The sequence below is a fragment of the Sebastes umbrosus genome, chromosome 9 (genome assembly GCF_015220745.1).
Source record: "Sebastes umbrosus isolate fSebUmb1 chromosome 9, fSebUmb1.pri, whole genome shotgun sequence".
NCBI classification, from domain to species: Eukaryota; Metazoa; Chordata; class Actinopteri; order Perciformes; family Sebastidae; genus Sebastes; species Sebastes umbrosus.
The window spans coordinates 24,402,308-24,409,757 of record NC_051277.1 but is presented as its reverse complement, the minus strand read 5'-3'; the positions used below and the strand labels follow the sequence as shown (position 1 = coordinate 24,409,757).

At 37.7% G+C, this 7,450-nt stretch overlaps 1 long non-coding RNA gene across 1 annotated transcript in view; it reads right to left on the bottom strand.

Moving 5' to 3' along the window:
- Nucleotides 1–1,099: 1,099 nt before the first annotated feature.
- Nucleotides 1,100–7,450, bottom strand: part of LOC119494598 — a 47,914-nt gene continuing 41,563 nt past the window's right edge. The window contains exons 3-4 of the long non-coding RNA XR_005208251.1: nucleotides 2,235–2,282; nucleotides 1,100–1,581 (exon numbers count right to left, since the gene is read on the bottom strand). This is a non-coding gene — a long non-coding RNA (uncharacterized LOC119494598). The remainder of the gene's footprint in view (nucleotides 1,582–2,234; nucleotides 2,283–7,450) is intronic.

The window sequence follows — 7,450 nt, the reverse complement described above, 5'->3', positions numbered from 1 at the left end:
TTGTGGGAAATGAGTCCCATAACTGCTGTGTCGTCTGCAAACTTCACAATGTGACTGTTCGGATACTTAGCTGAGCAGTCATAGGTCAGTAAGGTGTACAGCAGGGGGCTAAGGAAGCATCCCTTGGGGGAACCGGTGTTAAGGATGATAGGGGAAAAAAAAGTCATAGTGTAGTATGTTGAAAAAAATAAAAAAAGTCATAGAGTATGTGGAAATAAATAAAAAAAACTATAGTATAGTATGTGGAAAAAAACTTCATAGTATAGTATGCTATAAAAAACAGTCATAGTATAGTATGTCGAAAAAAAACGTCATAGTATAGTATGCTATAACAAACGTCATAGTATAGTATGTTGAAAAAACGTCATAGTATAGTATGTTTTAAAAAAACAGTCATAGTATGTTATGCTGTAAAAAACAGTCATAGTATAGCATGCTATAAAAATAGCATATTATATTATGTCTTAAAAAATTTCATATTATATTATGCAATAAAAATATCATAGTATAGTATGTCATAAAAATGTATTAGTATAGTATGCTATAAAAGTATGTCAAAAACAATGCCATAGTATAGTATGCTATAAAAATATCATAGTATAGTATCTTGAAAAAAAATGTCATAGTTTCATATGCTATAAAAAACAATAATAGTATAGTATGTCGAAAGAAATGTCATAGTATAGTATGCTATAAAAATATCATAGTATATTATGTGGAAGAAAATGGCATAGTATAGTATGCTATAAAAAACAGTCGTAGTATAGTAAGTCGAAAAAACTCTATGTTATAGTATGCTATAAAAATATAATAGTTAGTATGTAGAAAAATATGTATTAGTTTAGTCAGCTAAAAAAACAGTCATAATATAGTATGTGAAAAGTATTTTTCCGACATACTATACTATGACTTTTTTTTCGACATACTATACTATGACTTTTTTTTTTGACAAACTATAGTATGACTTTTTTTTCGATATACTATACTATGACTTTTTTATTACTTTCCCATGAAATACTTCAATATAAGACAAAAGTCTTTCAAAAGTCAGAGTATAGGATGTCAAAAAAGAGAGAAAGATGAAAAAAGAGAGAAAGAATTTAGATTAGATCTAACTTTATTGTCATTGTACAGAATAAAGGTACAGAGACAACGAAATGCAGTCTAGCGTCTAACCAGAAATACAAAAGACGGTCAAGTGCCAAGTAATGTACAGACTACATACAGAATAAAATATATATATATCATAAATATAATGTGGGGTAAACAAAATGGGTATCAATGAACTAGATATATACAGTATGAGCATTATGAACCGTAAGAACACACTTGCATAGTCTGGATATGGTAAGCAGTGCAGGTATAAGTATAAAATATATAATGCAGAGTGTAATTACAGATAAAACTAACAGTAAACCAATAAATACAGAATAAAGGTGACAGCTGAGGGCAAGAAGTTGTTCCTGAGCCTGCTGGTCCTGGAACGTAGAGTCCTGTAGCGCCTTGCAGTTTTCACCACGCTCAGCACTGCTTTCCGGTCCAAGCAGGTGTCACACCATGTTGTGATGCAAAAATGGAACACTAAGCAGGAAAAAAGTCATAGTATAGTATGTCCAAAAAACGTCAGAGTATAGTATGTTGAAAAAAACAGCATAGTATAGTATGTCGAAAAAAACAGCATAGTATAGTATGTCGAAAAAAACAGCATAGTATAGTATGTTGAAAAAAGTCATAGTTTACTATGTCGAAAAAGTCATAGTATAGTTTGTCAAAAAAAAAACATAGTATAGTAGGTCGAAAAAAAAGGTCATAGTATAGTATGTCAAAATAATAGGTCATAGTACGGCGGAAAAAAAGGTCATAGTATAGTATGTTGAAAAAAAGTCATACCATAGTATGTCAAAAAAAAAGTCAAAGTATAGTAAGTTGAAAAAAACAGCATAGTATAATATGCTATTAAAAACAGTCACAGTATAGTATATAAAGAAAACAGTCATAGTAACGTATGTCGAAAAAAATGTCAAAGTATGGTCTGCTATAAAAAATATCATAGTACATTATGTAGAAAAACATATATTAGTATAGTCTGCTAAAAAAACAGTCATAGTATAGTATGTCTTAAAAAAGCCATAGTACAGTATGACGTAAAAAAGCCATAGTACAGTATGACGAAAGAAAGTCTTAGTATAGTATGTTGAAAAAGACAAAGTATAGTATGTCGAAGTTGGACAAACCTGAAGACTTTTCCATAGTTCCCACGGACCGTGTCAACACCAGTCCACCTGCAACACAAAACACAAAGAAACACAAAGTAAATAAAGTCATCAGAATTTTGAGTTGTGTTAAGTTCAAGTTGATTTAAAGGCCTTTACACACCGGTGGCGTGATGAATAAAAGAATCAAAAATGCGAAATACTCGCCTGAGAATATTCTAGGGCTTTGTGAGTGGATCTGGTATGCATTGCCTTTGTCAAGGTTGAAAGGAGTAATAAAGTTTGCCATCTTGGTTCGGACTAAAGAGGCCTCTGTGTTGTCGTTGTTTTATAATCTTTATATATGTAGGTGTAACTTAATCTGCTCTGCACGACCTGACTGGTTGATTTCTTTATATGCAACAACGACCGAACGTACGCCTCTGGGAAACCCTGCCCGGAAGCAACAAGGACAAAGCAACAGCATAGATGTATTAATGACAAGGGGAAGCAAGGCCGGAGGCACCAGACCCTCACGGCATTTTAGACTTGTTTTGGGACTTTTATTAATATAAACAATAGCCAAAACAATGTATGTTCAAAATGTTTCAAAAACATTCTGTTCATTCCAAACCATTTCCAGGCCTTGAAAACAGTTTTTCTAATTTCATAACTTTTCAATGAATTTCATGACCGTGGGAACCCTGATAGTCAGACTTTGTAGCCAACTGTGTCACATTTAAAAAGGAGAGAATGTTTAGAAATAACAGATATGCTGACTGATAGTTGTAGCCTATGAATTGCCTCAAGAAGAACACACACACCACTTGTTTCCAACTATGTTCAGTGTTTCCAACTATGTCCCTGCCAGCTACAATGGTGGAATAATTCAATCAATCAGCCATTAATCTATAAATAATCAGTCATGAAATATGTTCTCCCATCAGTGGTAGAAGATTTTATTGGAGAGGAGTGGCTGTGACTTAGTTTTTTAGTCTTTAGCATTGGCACCAAGTAGCAACCTCCTGTGTTGAGAAATTAAGCCAACGCGCAAGTGCCAAAAAACTGCAGCTCCTCAAATGACCACCTGAGGCTGGCTCCAAAAGCGAGTCAATCTCCATAGACCCCCATGTTCAAATACCCAACTTTAGAATTTTTATATAACTCAACCGTTTAAATTATATTAAGGCTTAATGTTAGGCATAATTAAGGGCATGGTCGCTTTGAGAGACAGGTGAGTGCCGTACCAGGTCAATAGCCGCTAGCTGTCCAGCCGTGTCACCCGGGCCTGCCTCAGCTCCACTGACGATCCACCTCTTTGTCCATCTTTGGATGAGCCGGGAGTTAGGCTGTGTCATCACTGCCAAGATGGCATAGGACGGAGCCACGCACTTTGAGCTTCACGACAGCTCTTTAGATACCTATAGGTGACGCCACGGAGACTACGTCCATATTTTATACAGTCTATGATTGCCAAACAAACAGACCTCTTCGATAAGCGTAATTTGCGCACAGCTGGCACAGGGTGGGTAACTTCACTTATTAACTTATGTCTACCAACATGGATTTCATTCATGAAGGTTATATTTAATATATTATAGCCTGCCCAGTCCTTTTTACCTGTTCAAATACCTTTAAAAGGGCCAATATAACCCATAACATGTAGATTCCACTTGCAAACATTTTTTACTAATAACCTTTGAAATCAAAATTCACCCCTGCTCCTATTATTACTTAATAAACTTTTGGAATGACTGCTGGGGGGTGTAAACAGGAAATATAATGTTGCTCTGGATTCAAATTAGCAGCATTAACAATATGTCGAATAAGCTATTAGCAGTTTCAGTTTGCAACATGAACATGGATGTATCACTGGATTACTTCGATACTGAAGAAAACTTAAAAACATGTCGATTCTCAGGCAAGTTCTGCAGTTATAAGGAGTTTTCTAGGATTTCTGAGTGAATTTCTGGATGTTTAATTGTAATGTGTAAGTCACACAGAATCTAAAACTATGTGTATGACATATGTATGTTCAGATTAGACAGTGTTATGACTCGAAAGTGTGCAAGTTTTGTCGCACATTGCGGCTATCGGGCGCTAAGCGCTTTGAAGGAGCTGTGAGTCACAGCTGCAGCTCCAACTCTGTCGCTGAGTGGGCAAAATCAGCAGGCCAAACTTCATCAACTAACTGTCAGAACATCGGCATGCACCTGTCCCTTTCACCCCACGCACCTCACCTTAACGTCTCTCCCACGGCCCCCTGGGGAGGCACGCCTCCCAGTTTGAAAATAACTAATGGCACACATACCCCCCAAAACACACACACACACCTGCAAGGCAAATCTGAGTTAAAGTCAAGTCTTAAGCATGCTGATACCTCTCAACAAAGCACACAAATCCAATTATAACCCCTCCTATAACATACACACATGAACCCACATACACACACAAACACACTCTCAGCCCAACTTTTATTGAACAAGAATCCAATTACTTAACCCAGCTTCAGGTTCCATGCCCTCTTTGCTCCTCCACCTTGACAAGTCTGCGTTAATATCTGCTGACAGCCTATGTCCACCATGCACACACTCACACACACACAAGCATACAGCTGATCCCCACAAGAGTCTGATTAAATGAAAACTGTGATGCCCATTTCTCCATCCCAGGGTCAATGAATACCAATGAGAGACAGATATCACAGTCCTTGGTATGTGCGTATGTGAATGACAAAGAGAAAGAAGGGGGAGATTCATGCATTCCCACCGTACTGAATATTGCTCCGTGGATCACCTTTTTTTTTTTTTAATCTCTGCTGTTCATATGTCTCCATGACATCTGGATCTTTATTGTTCCCAGTCCATAGATCACTTATTAAGCCAAGTAATGAGGAGGTCATGCATAATTTCATTTGCTCTAGCGCTACCTGGGGACATTTTCTTACTTCACTAAAATCTATGATAGTTTCCTTTTGAAAGGCCATAACTCTCCTTCAGTAGCAGGCATTGGGGTCACAGATGCTAAATGGGCCATTTATAGATTCCTGGTAGAAGGAGAATATTGTGTTGAGTCGTTTCAGACCTCTTATTGAGGCTATTTGACTCCACGTGGTTTAATTTGCTCCCGGTGATATATCTGATAAAGGACCAACCTTACAAATCATTCTTGTAGCGTTGCTCCTACACACACGCACTCTCCCCCTACACCAAGTGCAGGGCAGTGTATGACGGATGTTATTTAAGAAGAGCGACTTCAGTTAAGCAAATCGAATATCAATATTATCGTCCAATAGATATTCTTACCAGCAGTGGTCCATCGGGACTGGCAATGATTACTGGTAAATACAATTATGTCCAGAGCAATGGGGCTTCAGCCGGTGCACAATTTTGAGCACAGCGGTCCTGCATTCTGTTTTGCAGCTCAATAATCACAATTTAAACCCATTTCCATTTATACGAGATATCTGCAGGCATCATTATAATGCCTGTATTTAGCCACTGCATTAACACCACCGACTGTATTGTTTACATCGGAGACAAAAAAGCATACACAACCTATCATTTTCCCTTGTTCTGCATCGCTTTATTTCCTTTTGTTTATGTTTGTATAATGCATGTGATAACCCCACGTCGCTCGCTAGACGCGCCATCCGACAGGGCTTTCATATGGAGAAATATCAAATCACTGCAAACAAATAACACCAGACCGGCACACTTTAAAAAATTGATGTCCTTGGAGGCGGTTCATGTATGACAATCAGAGACTTTGAGAGATGGGGAAAGCGGTCTGTGTGATACTGCACGTGTTTTCCCTCCCTGTCCTTCTCAGCTTAAGAAGTGGGCCGCCATTGGTCAGTTGTCCTGCAGGGATGCTTGCCAAGCTTATCGGTCTGTTACAAATCAGGCAGAGAAATTGCAGCAGGAACATCTCTCCCTTTTCTCTCTGCTCTCGCTCACCAGGATCACTCAAGGGGATTGAGGCGCTAAGAACAGCACAAATCTTCACTTCCTTTTTTGCCTTGCATCTACCTCTGATTTTTCTCCTCTTCGCCCCTCATTCCGGAGAAAAGTTACATGTCCGTTTTCTGCAAAATGTGAAACTTTTTTTAACTCATGTGATTCGTTTTAGGCAGCATTGATGTCACATTATATATTTGTATTCAATTGACTGCAGTTTTCAGTTTATGATCCAGCATTAGTTATTCCAGCTTTTGTATAATCCACGTCTGAAAATGGCTCAAAGGTTAAAATATCCTACTGCAATGCATCCCCTCTCCCTCATCTAAATTCCCATTCATGACTGTAGTGAATTTACTGATAACACGTGAAGTCAGCGTGGGTGTAGCTTTCACCCGAATTTACCTAAAAGTATGATGAAAGGAACCACAAAACGTTTAATAAGGTTGGGCGCAAACAGCTCTAGGGAATTTGAGTTGCATTCATGGGTCAAATTTGTTTAATGGTGTATTTTTCATGTGGATAATTGGCCACATGAAAGAGGCAGAGATACCAATTTCACCACTGACAATAGCCTCGATAGTCCATGAAGCAGCCACAAGAAATGTTACATCTTATGCTGTAAAGAAGGAAAAGACGGATGGATTGTTGTCATTACCTCTTGTTTGGTCTCGAAGGACAGTGACAGAATTATTGTTAATTTCCAACCAAATCCTGTATAAAAGACAGAAGTTATCTTAATGCTGTAAATCCAGTGAATAATCCTTCCTCTATTTTAAATAACTTCTAATATGTGGGTTAAAGCTAACTTCATCCCAGTCATGCATTCATACCCGGTGAAAGTCATTCTGGATGATACAGGAAAGGAGAAGAAGCCAAGGCATGCTCACGGAAAATACACTTTATCCTCAAAAGTATGTGGATAAAGGTATCTATACAGATACTTTTTGCCCCAGGCTGGTTTTTATAGTTCAGGCTACAGGCCCCTTAGCTACGAGTAAGATAATGTTTTTATGCTACAACCCAAAACGATATTTTAGACCAGACCAACCTACAAGACTCAAAATGATATATGATTTATCTGATATTTCTCAAATCTTAGCTTTTTTTTTCTTATGAAATTGTGGATAACCTTTTTTAGACTCTAACAACGATTAAAATGAAGTAATCCGATTTGGGAACATAACACTGCAACCTGGAACAAAGGGATTTGTGAGTGGGCATTGTTTCACCATAAAGGATCACCAGCCAAAAAAGGTTTTGAGAAATAGTGTGCTTCCAACTTTATGGCTGTTTGGG